The sequence below is a fragment of the Pelophylax lessonae genome (assembly GCF_965119305.1).
Source record: "Pelophylax lessonae genome assembly, chromosome: 1".
Taxonomy (NCBI): Eukaryota; Metazoa; Chordata; class Amphibia; order Anura; family Ranidae; genus Pelophylax; species Pelophylax lessonae.
In genome coordinates this window covers 566,589,504-566,606,058 of record NC_138768.1, presented here as the reverse complement: position 1 = coordinate 566,606,058, position 16,555 = coordinate 566,589,504, and positions in this window count along the sequence as shown.

Here is a 16,555-nt window from a genome sequence, read left to right as displayed (position 1 = left end):
ACAATGTGATGCATTAGGGCAGCTGCTCTCTACTCTTCCATGATGGCTGCCTCATTGAGGTTGTGCCTTACCCTCACTTTCCTCCTCTGCTCTATCTGGCACCCAAGTCGCGTCATTGATCTCATCATCATCATCTCCTCCATTCTCATTACCAATGGAGACAGCTTGGCAATACACTTCAGCTGGGGGAACATGACTGCCAATTTGTGTACCAGTGTTCTCCCTTCTCATGTTCCTACCTTCTTAAACCTCAACCTCAGAACCAATATCTGAATCAAGTAATGGCTGTGCATCGTCAGGGAGCAAATATACTGCATTAAACGTCCACCAACGCACAGAAATATACTGCGTTAAATGGCACGTAACGCACTGAAATATACTGTGTTAAAAAGCATGTAATGCACAGAAATATACTGCATTAAACGTGCAGTAAGGCACAGAAATATACTTTGTTAAACGTGCACTAACGCACTGAACTATAATGTAGTAAACCTGCCCTGACAAAACAAACTGACACTAAAGTAAAAATGAATGGTCACTCACTACACTCACTAAACTATCACTAGATTCATACTAAACTGACACTCAAGTAAAAATGAATGGACACTACACTCACACTGACTGAACTATCACTAGATTCACACTAAACTGATATTCTACACTGACAATAGAATCAGAATAGCACAACATAGCACTCTAACTCTCTGGTAGCACTGAACAGAGCCCTGTTCTATCTCTCTCCATGCCAAAATCACACTACCAATGGCCGCTTTTGAAAGAATACTTTTAAAGTGTGTGGTGGAACTAAGAGCAATGAGCCATAATTGGATAGAGTCATTGATACTTTTTCCAATCATGGCTCTGACAGTGCTCTGTGCCTGATTTGGCAAAGCTTTCATTTCGTCAGCCAATCAGGGCTTCCAATGCACTGTGTGGAGGCGCAGTGCATTGTGGTCATTCGGCCGGCCGAACAAGCGGTCAACTGCCCCGATAATTTGGGTGTTCTGCGAACAGCCAATGTTTGGCCTGAACTCATGCTAGGGCCAAACCGTTCACCAGTCCCTAGTGGGTAGGACTAAAAGAACTCTTAGAGACTGGTTCTATGAGCATATCTATAGTGTGGAGGCAAATAAATTGACTATTATAGCCAAACACGCTCAAGGGTGTCATGATGGTGATATTTCTGCTATGCGGGCTCAGATGATTGAACGAGTACGAACCTCAAGAGGGGAGGGGGATGTGTTATTTTATGTTTACTATGCTGGAGAGAAGTGTTCTGGATATTTCAGCTCCAGACTCATATTCCCTTTGGTCTAAACTATTACTATGGTTATCTTTATGTGTTTATCTTTATGTGTTTGTTGTTTAGGTGGTCTTAATACTCTTATTTTTTTATTTATTATATGTATTTTTTGATCTTGTCTTCATTTTTATTTTTTCATTTTTTCTTTTATTATGTTTTTTTTTTTTTCATTTTATTATTCTTATATACTTGTCAACTTGAGATTTATTTATATTTATTTCTATAGATTTTTATAGTTATTATTTTTCTTTATTTCTGTAACATTTGTATTTGTTTATGTGGTGGCATACATGTGTAGCACCCTTGTCCTAAACAGGACTACAAGTAAATTTAGCTTTGCTGGGTTGTAATTAACCTGGCTAAGTTGTAGTTTTTGTGAGCAAATGGGTTTCCTCCTAAGCCTGGTTTATCTGTGGCTTCTCTCTTTTGTCAATAGGTGGCACCTTTGGCATTAGTTTGATGAGCTACAGTGAATCTAGGTTATGAATATGCATACTTTTCTTTCTTTGGCTGCTGAGAATGCTGGGAGAAGGTATTAATTTGGAGAAAGTCAGGTGACCTGGGTCCTTTCCACCCAGACTGCAATCTGGGTGGGTGTGTGAGGGACAGCTACTGCTGGGTAGACCTAAAGCCTGATGCCTAGCCATGTGCTCAAGGTTATGCAAGGGAGAGCCTGCTCACTGCCTGTAGGCAAAGCTGAGATGGATGGAGTTCAGAGGAGGTACCAGAGGTGATTCTTCATGAGCCAGGGACTATGAATTGGCTGGAAAAACTTCAAGAGAGAACTCATTCAAGATAATTTTGTATGGTGGTGTGAGTTGAGTTTTGTTGCTATAGGAGACAGCTTATGCTACAAAGTACAGATTACTGGTTCCAGCGTAAAGGCTCTTTTTCTGTACAACTATCTAACTTTCTCTACATTTTTGTCTAAGAAGTCTGCTAGTTTGCTGTTGTTTTGAGTAAGGGTGTCCTGTGCCCTATCTCTCTCTCTCCCACATTTTCTACCTTCTCTTTGTACAAGCATAAAAGTTACTGGTGCCCATCTTTTTACCTTGTACACCCCCCACCATGCCTAGTAACCTGCCCCCTCAGGAGGATTGTCAGTCCTCCCTGTCTCTGGGGGTCACTGTATAGTGTTTTTATACACCTGTCAAGCGTCAGAGAAAATAATCACCCCACCCGGTGGCACCTGTGTCGGGGTGTGGATCTATTTTAGGATTGTGAGATTAGTTTCTTTTAGGTTTTGAGAAAGCACGATGTTCGTGTGAAACGTGTCAACCTGCAATTTTGGGGACAGTAAATTTACATTGTTATACAAGCTGTATGCTCACTACTTTACGTTGAAGCAAAGTGTAATTTCTTCAGTGTTGTCACATGAAAAGATATAATAAAATATTTTCAAAAATGTGAGGGGTGTACTCACTTTTGTGTGTGTGTGTGTGTGTGTGTATATATATATATATATACCCAAAAGGGTTAAACATTAATTTGGATTTGTTCCTATTTTTGTGAATTTTATTAGTAATATTCCCATGTGATTTTTTGCAGGTTACACATTCAGGTTACACTGGATGGAGAAGGAGAGCTTTCAAAATGTTGTCAAAGCTGAATTGAACAAGTTGAAGTTAGAAGCTAATTGGCTACCATGCACACCTGCACCATATTTTGCACTCTCCAATTTTGGTAAACATTTTGTGTTAAGGCCCATACACACGATAAGAAAATCAGAAGTAAAATTTTGTACGATGATTGATCTGCCGATTTTCGGATCGTTAGTTGAGTGTTTTTGACAGCCAATTCTGACTTTATGGACAACAAAAATTGAAGGTCCAGGCTATGAAATTTTTATTGTACGTGAACATAACGTCCAATTTTTGTTTGATTAGTACAGTCCGGAAAAAAAAGACTACGCATGCTCAGAAACGAAAGAATACACACAAACAAATTCAACACATTACATCACTTCTGAAGTTGTATTCTGCTGCACGAAAATTTTCATATGTTGAGTAACCTCTTCACTTTCGATATAAGACTAGCATGCAAAAAAAAAGGGATGAACATTCATCTGATAATCTGAAACAGAAACAAAGAGAGAAAACAGGCGCCTCTGAGTAAAGACTGTAGTTTTAATTGGCAAACAATAGTAAAAACTTACATCAAGGTAAGTAATAGTAGACAAGGTGGGTCCTTCTGGTGTCCGTGTGGAGGCTTGGGGTTTGGAGTCACCGCTGGAGGTCTGTAATCATCTCATCTCTTCCTGTTCCTGTCCGGCAGGAAATAGAGTGTGTCACGGGCGTGAGACTGAGGCTTGGACCGCAGGATGGAACGCAGGGTGACTGTGTTGCTCGTCCACAGGATCTTCTGGCGTGATTACGACGCGTTTCCGAGCATGCGAGTCATCTAAGACTTTATGGTAGCCCCTATGTGCTACTATATGGACTAACTCTTAATGTAGTGCTATTAGCTTTGCGCCACATGTCCCTTTTTATCTGATTATCTGATCCTGTGTACCAGGCTTTAGTTTAATTCCTGTTGCTCAGTGTGAGCTGTCTTTTCATACAAATTGGTAAAACGAATTGTGCACAGGTGTTACATGTTACTGGTTGCAGCTAACATTTACTAATGTGAATGTCAGTAAGGCTGGCCATACATTATACAATTTTCTTACAATTTTCTGTACAATTTTCTTGAAATTTACCTTCAACTATGTAGTACAAAGGCCTGCCTAATTGGATACAAGTGAAAGTGTTGTTTAGCTTTGACCTCATATTATGTGGTTAGTGGTAAATCTAACAGAAAATTGTACAAGTAAATTGAACATGTATGGCCAGCCTTAGTTTCAGTCTCATGCATGATTCACTTGAGAAAATACAGTGAACTGTTCAAAACTTTTGTATATAATGCATGACTTGAATTTTTTTGAATTATGCAAGAAATTCACTTGAGGTGCGGAAGAACTACTACTGTAGACTGTACGAGAGTGAAGGGTTAAGCTCCCTAGCTGCATGCACTCAGCATCAGAGGATTGGAGGTTAGAGCTCCCTGCATTCTATAATATACTATATACTGTATCTCACAAACGTGAGTATACCCCTCACATTTTTGTAAATATTTTATTATATCTTTTCATATGACAACACTGAAGAAATGACACTTTGCTACAATGTAATGAGTGTATAGCTTGTATAACAGTGTAAATTTGCTGTCCCCTCAAAGTAACTCAACACACAGTCATTAATGTCTAAACTGCTGGCAACAAAAGTGAGTACACTACTAAGCAGATATGTCCGAATTGGGCCCAAAGTGTCAATATTTTGTGTGGACACCATTATTTTCCAGCACTGTCTTAACCCTCCTGGGCATGGAGTTCACCAGAGTTTCACAGGTTGCCAGTGGAGTTTTCTTCTACTCCTCCATGACGACATCACGAACCTGGTGGAGGTTAGAGACCTTGTGCTCCTCTACCTTCTGTTTGAGGATGCCCCACAGATGCTTAATAGGATTTAGGGCTGAAGACATGCTTGGCTAGTCCATTACATGCCTTAGGGCCGACCATTTTGCCCGACATTCTTTGGAAAATTAAAATTAAATGCAAATTAACTATTTTATGCAAAATGTATTGCAAACGGCATTCTTTTCATTTCATCACATGGATGACAAATCTAAACAGGTGTTAAATCATTCTGCCTTTCATATCTGAAGGCCAGATGACAAAAAAAATCCAGGAAGCTGAAATATATGTCAAGAACATTGTAAAGTACATTACATATTATTGGTAATAAAGGTTGCCTGTCAACTTTTAAGTTAAAAAAATATGAACAGGAACATAACACCATGTGTAAAGTACATGTTGTGTCCAAATATATTTATAACTGATTTAGACCAACTGACATTAACTGAGATTTTTCAATTTCATGCGTGCTCCCTAATCAGTCACACATGAGTTAACCACATATAAGCGCTATATATGAACCCACCGGTGATGATTAAAGTGATAGTATACAGATTTTTGTGACTTTTACCTACAGGTAAGCCTATAATAAGGCTTACCTGTAGGTACAATTAATATCTCCTAAACCTGCACGGATGAGGAGATATTTGCACTGCATGCAGCCACTGATGCTAGCGGCGCATGCGCTTTGAAGGTCCGACGGACCTTCAGAGTTCCTTGCCGGGAAGTTGCCGAAAAGTTAAAACCCTGCGCGCATGCGCGGGGTGACGTCATCGCGGCTCTGGCCACTCACAGCGCCGGAGCCGCCGAACCCGGAAGAGACGCCGAGGGATCATGTCCGCTACCACAGCGGTGTCCGGGGGTCCGTGTCGGGGCTTCGTTTTAAGGTAAGTATTTCATAATGAGCTAGTATGCGATGCATACTAGCTCATTATGCCTTTGTCTTGCCGGGTTTTTTTTTTTTTTTTTTTTTTAGAGTATACTACTGCTTTAATGATGGAATAATAAATTACCAAATTACCTGTGGGCCGTAATAAAGCAAGACTTTGGACATGCCTGATGTAGAGCAACAATTTTTTTTCAGATCATCAGATAATTCTTTGCCATTACGTGCCATGTTGAACTTCCAGTGACCAGTATGAGAGAGTGAGAGCGATAACACCAAATTTAAAACACCTGCTCCCAATTCATACCTGAGACCTTGTAACACTAACGAGTCCCCGGGGAGGAAAAATGGCTAATTGGGCCCAATTTGGACATTTTCACTTAGGGATGTACTCACTTTTGTTGCCAGCAGTTTAGACATTAATGGCTGTGTGTTGAGTTATTTTGAAGGGACAGCAAATTAACACGGTTATACAAGCTGTACACTCACTACTTTACATTGTAGCAAAGTGTAATTTCTTCAGTGTTGTCACATAAAAAGATATAAAAAAATATTTACAGAAATGTGAGGGATGTACTCACTTTTGTGATATACTGTATATATATATATATATATATATATATATATATATATATATATATATATGTAAACAGAGTATATTATACACACTAAAAGTCATAACTATAAATAATATAAATGATATAGTATATACTGTATATCATAAGTCATATAATTTGAATAATAAATACAGAGATGCAATACACATGCACAAATGCCAAATTGCCCCCCCCCCCTCTTCATTATGTGCAAGCTTATGATGGGGGGGGAGAGAGAGTACAATCCGCACCTTCTCTCAGGATCTCTCCTCTTCTCCTTGCCACTTCCAGCATAGGGCTAACAGAAGTAGTGCTGCTACTGTCACTACTCCTGTCAGCCTTATAGCAGAAGGAACTTGGGGTGCCCCCATCCCTACAATACATTCTGCAACTAGGGCAGCCACCCCATCTGCCTACCCCTTGTCCTGGCTCTGCACGCACACATACACATACAATATCAACTATTACTGTATGTGTTGTATGTGATATGTGAAAAGAAAGCTTCTTTCTTACAATAAGTTTATACAGTAGATTTTTTTCCTCATTATTATTATTGGCACATGCATTCTATTATACATGAGAGTTGGATTGCAACGTGCAAAATTGAATAGCAAGTGTACATGCGTTAGTTTTGGGCATCAGAGGTAAAACGCGCTTTTGAGTGAGTTATACGTTTGTTGCGGTGCCAGATGAAATTATTGGCTTATTTCATTTTTTGCTTTTTGTTTCCTAGGTGAAGCTTCCATTTAAGAAAGGAAACTGTAATAAAAAGAAATGATTCATGTCACTGAGAAATGAAAGATAAACTGAATAGTAATGCATTTTTTTCTGCCTATAGGTCACAGATCATTGATTGGGCTGATAACACAGTTCCATCAGGCTACAGCTCAGTAATGCCTGACCAAAACCTTTTAGAAAGTACAAAGCTGGTGAAGATATGCTCACAATAAAAAGGGCATGCTACTGAATCCATGTATGACTACTATATCCTTATTGAAACATATAACCTAAATGCTTATGTGCTTTACCACTGATCTTCATATAGAAAAAGATGTAATAAAAATTCAGTCATTCCAAAAGCTTCCAAGTAAAATATGCTGAACTGTTCGCTAACCACACTGAAAATCATTACATGATCTTGGGAAACTCACCACTCATACCAGGTAAAACATAATGGATTCCTTTGCCAGATACCAGGTGAGTAAATGTATCAATGCAGATTAGATACCCATTGTTAGTAATTTTGGTTGGCTTAAATACACAAGGACAATATGTGACCTATATAATCTGGTAGCACTTAAAGGACTATTAATGACATGTCTTGATTGTAAATTATTGGCTACACCATATATGATACATTGGGTGAACTTATCAAAACTGGAACAGACAGCATTTGGAACAGCTGTGCATGGCAACATATAAACTATAATCTTTTATTTTCAAGGCTTAACTGAATAAGGTTAAGATGGAAGCTGATTGGTTGCAGATTCTGCCTGTTACGATTTTCATATTTTCCCCTCATAGTCCCTTTTTTAAAAACAATTGCAGTTCTTAAAGTGTAACTAAAGGCAACCTTTTTTTTTTCATTTTGGATAGAGCAAGGGAGGGTGATAACCCTTGTCAGGTTGTTTGCCATCTGTGTCCCATAAGAGAGATTTCCCTTTACTTCCTGGCCCACTGCTAAAACAGGAAGTGAGGGTGTCACCAGGGTAACAAGAACTATTTAACTAGATGCCAACCCAAAATTTGTGATTTTCTTTTACTTTCAATTATAGCAGTAAATAGGACAATTAGAGAGGGCAAATTCCCCTAATGGAGCCACAGCAGAAAAAAACCGACAGGTGTTCTATTCCCTCGCTGATCTAACTAAAACTAAAAAAGCTTGGCCTTTAGTTATACCGTACAAGCTTTTTTTTAAAGCGGAACTAATCTCCCCTGTCATTCACAGCCAAAGAAACTGCCATCTTTCTTTCTGTTTGATCCGAAGTTGCCAGGGTGTGATCAACTACGACACCAGCCATTGGATGGTTTGACAGTTCGTTTGAGCGTTAACATAAGCACACTAGTAACAGCAACAGTTCCCATTCAAGGCATATCTTTATTGCAAGTGTTTTGGGAAAACAATGAACTTGGAACTAAATTCTCCTATACTTTACAGCCAAGAAAGCTACCATATTAACCTCTATTTGATCTGCAGTTGCCATGGTACTGTGATCAGATGTGACACCAGTCATTTGTCACACACCATCTCTGATAAAGATAAAGAAGGCCACAGGAAGGACACAAAGAGAAAAATAAATATTATTGCAACATGGGAGGGAGCACCATGGGAATCTCTATTATAGGAGCTGTTTTTACAGGGAAAGGGGATCAAGTGTGTACTAGTAGTTACCCATTTTGAGATTTTGGGAATATTATCTCTATGGATGATGTCCTGGGACCTAGCTTTGCACTATGCAGATCCACTGAACACTATAAAACATAAGACTACTATAGGGGCTCTCTAAGCAACTTGTGAAGCTAATGGCCTTGTATAAGGAATAGAATGCTAGCTCTTAACATATTAGAAATCAGTTATAATTTTGTCAAGCCAATACAATATGAATAATGGTTGGTTTCTGTAGGTTAGTGCATCAAATAATGATTCTCGGACATACTGAAGAGAAAAGATCTGCAGCATATATAAAGGTGCATATAGCCCCATTGCACTGATCAGTAAGACATGGATAGATACAGTCTGAGCTTACTCACTGGCTAGGTGTTGTTGACCTGAGACACTGAACAAGAGTTACACAAGCCCCAGTTACCAGGTCCAGTAATACTCAGGAAAAAAAGTATTTTAAAATGTACTTTTTATTGAATAAAGATAATGAGCTATTCATTTTTTTCTTGGGGGTAACCTTAGAACTATTACCAGCTTAACTGTAAAGTTTCTCCATAGCTAATTTTTAATTAATCAAGCACTAACAATAAGAAAAGTTGAGTCATAAGTACAATGGTAGTGAATCAAATCTAGTGCACCTAATGGATCATTTGGCACACAGCAGATAGACAATTGCTTTGTATTCTTTTTTAGAAATACAGCTAGGCAAGTCAACCTTTATAATATCTCTGAGCATATAAGGGGATGTCAGAGAAGACTAGAAGGTTAGGAAGTTCACAGTATCAATGTTTCTAAAATAAAGAAAGCTCAGCAGAGGACAAGCCTATGACTGCTGTAAATGTATATATGTAATATAGAGAAAATAATGAAAGCATGAAACAAAGAGATGAGACTTATAAAACAACAGGTGGCAGAAATAAGTGACCTGTGCTGAGCCCTTGTCTTGCCTCTTCATCTTGGAAAATAAAATTGTTTCTGATTAAAGAAAGGCTATTGGTTTGAAGACACTTTTCTGACATAAAATGTATGTGGCCTTGAAACGACAATGATCCTCACAAAGTGGATTGATTCACAATCACTATGCAATGATGCTAATTGATAATAAACTATGTTATGGACAGAACCAATTACACACAGCAAATGGAGCAAAAATTACCCAAAAATTACTCATTTACTCACTGCAGGAGATCCACCACTCCATTGTTTAATAATGAATGGGAATACAGTTTGTGAGCAATAGTATGTAACTTGTAATTATTGTGACATCAATCTATGTCTAATAGGTGGGTAAACAAGATAATATTTTGGCAAGAAAACCATCTTCATGAAAAATGACAAAGGAGGAGTGTTTGTTGTGTACAAGTCAATGACCAACTGGATTCTTTTAAAATGTCATACTTAGAACTTTGTCCCCAAGGTCACCAATAAAGCTAGGTGGCCATGTAAGCAAGATTCAGGATCATTCAGGTACAGGACTGAGTAGGGTGTCATTGGCCAGGAACAAGGGTCCCATTCCTACAACTCAAAGGGAAAATGAGAATGGGGAGACTTTTATCGCATGGGACAACGATAGTGATAAGAATAGGTCTTTGCAATGTTACCAATCTATTGTCCATTCAGAAAGAGGCCATATACTGTACATAAAATTATTTTACCACTTCAAGTCGGGACTGTTTTACCCCCTTCCAGTCCAGTACATATTTTAGATTTCAGCTTACGAATGAATTGTGCCCAAGTTAAATTTATATAATATTTAGACACATGGAGCCAAAATATATTCTGCTACATTTGCAAATTATTTAGTCTGCATGAAAGTTTTAGAGTCTACAAAATATGGTACATATATTTGAAAACTGATCAGTCCTTATGTTCTGACTGCTCATTTCTTGAGGCCTTAAAATCTAAGATTAGCATTAATACCCCTAAAATGACCCCTTTTTAGAAAGTAGACAGTCTGAGGTAATTAGTTAGAGGCATTGTGAGTTTTTGAAGTTGTAATATGTTTGGCAAATTTCTTTGTAAAATGATAAAAGTCAATCATTTTTTTTTTTCACAAAGTTGTAATTTTAACAAGTTAACCACTTTAGCTCTGGAAGGTTTTACCCCCTTCATGACACCAGGCCATTTTTCGCTATTTGGCACTAGCGATGGGCCGAACGACCCCTTGTCCAGTTCGCGCCAGAACTCTCAAACATTGTGAAAGTTCGGAGCCGAATAGCAACCCCCATTGAAGTCTATGGGACCCAAAATGGGAAAAAAGCCCATTTTGAGGGCTTAGATGCAAGATATTGGGCATACAAAGGGTATGCGGGTCCGAGTACTGCCCTGGGGGACATGTATCAATGAAAAAATGTTTGTAAAAGACATCATTTTTAAATGAGCAGTGATTTACTGACGCTTAAACTGAAATAATAATGAAAAAATCCTTTAAATATAGTGCCTGGGGGGTCAACCTTGGCCTGCCTGTAAAGTTGCACATCTGTACTGTGTATAGAATCTGCTGCAGCAAAAATGACAATTATAAAGCCAATAAAACTACATTTTCCCTGCAAGCTTTCTTTATTTTATAAACAATGGCTTGGGAGCCAGTCTGTATGATGAGGCCACAAATGAGTGCACTCGGAACAAGATTAGTGATTTTTTGAATAAACTCTGGTGTCTGTTTCGCAGACTTTGGATAGAAGTAACAGGTGCGGAAAATTGGGTTTTAGGTGTTGCTGGTGCCTTCACACAGTAACCCTATAGAGGTACTCTTGATGAAAGCAAGAATTTGCTTTGCTGTCAAAAATTAAAATGATATGCCCCAGGCAAACAGGTGTGAAAAAATTGGGCTTTGGGTGTTGGTGGTGCCTTCGCACCAAAACCCTATAGAGGTACTCTTGATGAGAGCAAGAAGTGGCCTTGCTGTCAAAAATTTAAATTATATGCACCTGTCAAACAGGTGTGGAAAAATTGGTCCTTGGGCGTTAATTGTGCCCATGAAACTTATAGCAAAATATTTATTTGCAATAAAATCAAAACCCACATAGCTAGGCAGCCTAGACAGTTTTGCACAGATTCCACATCCTAAAAGCACCTAATCGGCAAAATCTGCATCAGGGGCTTAATAGCTGCTGCTAATTCAGGAATGATTCAGTTTCATAAATGTCAGCCGGTCTACGGAGTCTGTGGACAGACGCGCTCTTATCTGTCACAAAACCCCCCGCAGCACTGAATGCCCACTCTGAAAGCATGCTTGATGCAGGACAGCCCAGCAGCTCAATTGCATACTGGGCAAGTTCTGGCCAGTGGTCTATTCTTATGACCCAGTAGCCCAGTGGATCGTTTACTTGAAAGCTCTCCATGTTTTTGCCCCTAGATAATCTCCCACCATATGATGCAGACGCTGCCAATGGAATGTGGAAGCTGAAAGCCCTGGGTACCGAGGACTAAAAATATTTTAAAAATGCATCGCTGAGGCAGCCTGCTTCTCCACTGCTCTGACTTCTTGACCAACAGAAGCCACAAAACTAGCCTTTCCATGAGACTTTAACCTAGCAGAGTCTAGAAAGGCATTACATAAACTCCTCTTTAAGGTGTCCTCAGGATACTTCATCCTCTGCTCCCTCTGTGAGGACGAAATGAGTTCTGAAACTTTCCCCTTGTAATGGTGGTCAAGAAGGGTTTCCAACCAATAGTGATCCTTCTCCCTAATGCCACAAATTCTCAGGCCCTTTCCCAGTATTTGAAGAATGAGGGAGTTCGCAGAGACATGAGAAGCAGACTCCTCAGAGTTACTGAGGATTACAGTATCTGGTATTCCCTTCTCCCAGCCATGTACTGCTTCCCAGGGTTCTGGGGACGGAAAACCACCTCTTAAGGTTTGACGTATATCTTCCTTCAATGCCTCCAAAACTGCAAGAATCCTCCTCTTGTGTGTTCTGTGGCGTCGCAAGGATGGTGTCTGCATAAAGTGGGCCTTGAGAGGAAAGGAAGTCCTCCTCTTCCTCCCGCTGCTCTGCCATGAGTGCCCTGTCAATAATGCCACATAGAGTCTGCTCCATCAGGAACATAACAGGGATTGTGTCACAGATGCATGCATTGTCACAGCTCACCATCCTTGTTGCCTATTCGAATGGTGACAGTACAGTACATGCATCCAACAGCCATTGGTGTGGGGAAAAAAAGATGAGCTGGCCTGAGCCTGCCATACTCACACAAGTACTCCTGGACGGCCCTCTGCTGCATGTGCAGCCAGTGCAGCATTGCCAAAGCTGAGATCCACCTGGTAGGCATGTCACAAATCAGGCTGTTTACCAGCAGGTGGAATTACCGCTGAATTTCAGCCAACCGAGCACTGGCTGTGTATGAACACCTAACATGGCTACGGACTCTTCTGGCCTGCTTTAGCAGATCTTCCAACCCGGGTACCTGTTTAAGAAACTCTGCATTACCAAAATGAGGACATGTGCCAGACATGGCACATGTGTCAACTTTCCCTGTCTAAGGACAGACAGGAGATTAGTGCCATTATTGCACACCACCATCCCGGGCTCCAGTTGGTGTAGCGTGAACCACCTCTGGGCCAACCCCTGCAGAGCTGCAAGAATCTGTACTCTGATGTGACTCCTGTCCCCTAGACAGACCAGCTGAAGCACTGTATGGCATATTTTAGCATTACTCATTGAATAGCCCCTTGAACGCTTAGGGGGTACTGGTGGTTCATAGGGCAATTTAGCAGAGGAGGGCATGGAGGAGGAGGGGGAGAGGGTGAGGCTGACATATCTTGCATCATCATCACCAACTGTATGGAGACATGGCGGGAAAATAAGCTGCAGCACTGAGCCCTGTCCTGCCTCCTTCCAAGTTGTAAACAGAGTCACCCAGTGTGCTGTGAATGAAAAATATCATCCCTGACCGTGCTTGCTGGACCACGTGTCAGCAGTAACGTGCACTTTCAGCTGACTGCCTTGCCCAAAGATGCCACAACATTCCCTTCCACGTGACGGTACAGGGCTGGAATAGCCTTACGTGAAAAGAAATAGCGACTGGGAACCTGCCATTGTAAAACAGCGCATTCTGCAAATTCATGGAAGGTGGCAGAATCCACCAGACAGAAAGGCAGTAGGAGTAAAGCCAGCAGCTTTGACAAGCTTGAATTTAGATGCTTGGCATGTGGGTGGTAGTGACTGTTTTTTTTTCTCTGCAGCAGCTGGGGCAGAGAAATTTGCCTGCTATAGTCTAGAGCTGGTGGTGTGCTGCTGGCAGATGTGCTGCAAGGACCTGTGACACCCTTCGCTATACCATCATCCCTGTCAGTAGAGGCTGCTGAGAGGTCTTGAGATTTAGTGGGGGTAGACCTAAAAGGTGAGGAGGAGCAGAATTGCGTCCCTTTTGTGTGGCTTTTTAGGTGCTCTTGCCAACGAGCTAAGTGGTGGGAGGATAAATGCCTTGTCAACATGTGGTACACAAATGGCTGTTTTTTTTCCACGCTTGATCTGCTTAAAGCAAAGTATGCAAATTGCAACAGTGCGATCGGCTGCGTATGTGCTAAAAAAGGGCCGAGCTGTGGAAAATGGGCCGGGAGATAACAGCTACACAATGTCATGCATTAGGGTGGCTGCTCTCTACTCTTCTATGACGGCTGCCTCATTGGGGTTGGGCCTCACCCTCACTTTCCTCCTCTGCTCTATCTGGCGACACCAAAGTTGAGTCATTGACCTCATCATCATCATCCAATCCATCCTCATCATCGCTAGAGAATCAAGTAATGCATGTGCATCATTAGGGAGAAAGTTGCTGACACTGTGTTCAAATAACTCAGCTGACTCCTCCTCCATGCATGGTGCTGGGTCTATAGCAGGAGTAGCTTTGGACAAGGAGGCATTATAAGTCACTCAGGTAGCTGCAATGGACTACGCACTAGTCTCTGCTTGGGTGATAGAGGATGGGTAGGATGAGGATGGTTTTCTAAGCCAGTCCACTACCTCCTCTGCATGCCGTAGCTGGATAGCACGGGCAACATAACCAAACAGGGGAAATGGTGCCCTGCCTGAGGACGGACCATGTCCACCTTTGCCTGTGGACGCATATGCTGCGCCCCCCACAGTGCCATAGGAATGTCTTCCTTTCCTTTTTGGCCTTCCAGACATGATAGGGGGCTTATTATCAAAATGTAACAGAGACGAGGAAATGTGTACTTGAATGCACTTTAATTAATGGAGAGTGGTGTTTGGTGCACTTTAACTTGAGAACTCACAACACAGACACATTCCACTGACACACTGCAATATACTACAGTAATACTGCACTAACGTGCTTCAATATACTGCAGTAAAAGTGCACTACGCACTTCAATATACTGCCAAAAAAGTGCACTAATGCACTTCAATATACTGCAGTAAAAGCACACTAATGCAATTTAATATACTGCCGTAAAAGTGCACTAACGTACTTCAATATACTGCATCAAATGTGCACTAACACATTTCAATATACTGCAGTAAACAAGCACTAACGCACTTCAAGATACTGCAGTAAACGTGCACTAATGCACTTCAATATTCTGCAGTAAAAGAGCACTTAAGCACTTCAATATACTGAAGTAAAAGTGCACTAACACACTTGAAGATACTGCGGTAAAATTGCCCTGACACTCTACACTGACACACTTCAAAATACTGTAGGTAACCTGCCCTGAAACAAGAAACTTACATTACTGTAAAAATGAGCAGTCACACTACACTCACACTGCACTAATTCTATATTCACACTAAACTGATACTAAAGTAAAAATGAATGGTCGCACTACACTCATGCTGCACTATCACTACATTTACACTACACTAACACTCTACACTCACAATAGAATCGCGATGGCTCACTATAGCACACTAACTCGCTAGTAGCTAGGAACAGAGCCCTGTGCTATCTATCTCCACTCCAATATCCTACTGCAAGATGTTGCTCAGAGAAGGCACCCTTTACAGTGTGGAGCGAGTCTATGAGCAGTGAGCCAAAATTGGGCACAGTCGTCATTACTTTCTTAAATTTTGCCTCTGACAGTGTTCTGTGCGTTGATTGGGCAAATTCTTTATTGCTTTAGTCAATCAGGGCTTCCAATTCACTGCACAGCATGCAGTGCATTATGGGGCTCTCAGTGGGCTGAACAAATGGTCGAATGCCCCGACAATTCAGGGTTTAGCAGAATGGGCAAACAGCCAATGTTTGCCCCAAACTCATGCTTGGGCCGAATCATTTGCCCAACACTATTTGGCACGGTGCTATTTTAACTGACAATTGCACAGTCCTACAATGCTGTACCCAAACAAAATTTATATAATTTTTTTTACACAAATAGAGCTTTCTTTTGGTGGTAATTATTCACCTCTGGGTTTCATTAAAAATAATTAAAAAGTCAACTCTCTTTGGAAATTTTGACCAAAATGTATTCTGCTACATGTGTTTGGTAAAAAAAAAAATCCCAATAAGTATATGTTGCTTGGTTTGCGTGAAAGTTATATTGTCTACAAACTATGGGATATATACTGGAAAGTGAGGCGGACAATCTGACACTAACTGACGCTGGGGGGAACTAACTAACTGCCACTGACATCACCAGTGCCATTATTACAGTGATCAGTGCTAAGTAATATGTGCTGTCACAGTACTAATTACACTGGACAAGAAGGGGTTAACATCTAGGGTGATCAAGGGGGTAAATATGTGTGTCTAAGACGTGTTTATGTGTGTAGTGTGTGCTGCTTTGAATGGCGATCTAGTTGTTTTTATTCCCTGCTTTGCAGGGAATGAAAAAGCAATGAGATTCACTGTCACTAAACACAGCCAGGCCAGTGGGCGCGTGCACACACGCCCCTTTCCGGTGAAAGCAGAAACGCATACACTAAATTAGCAAAAGTATTGGGGCGCCTGCGTTTACAGGCACATGAACTTTAAT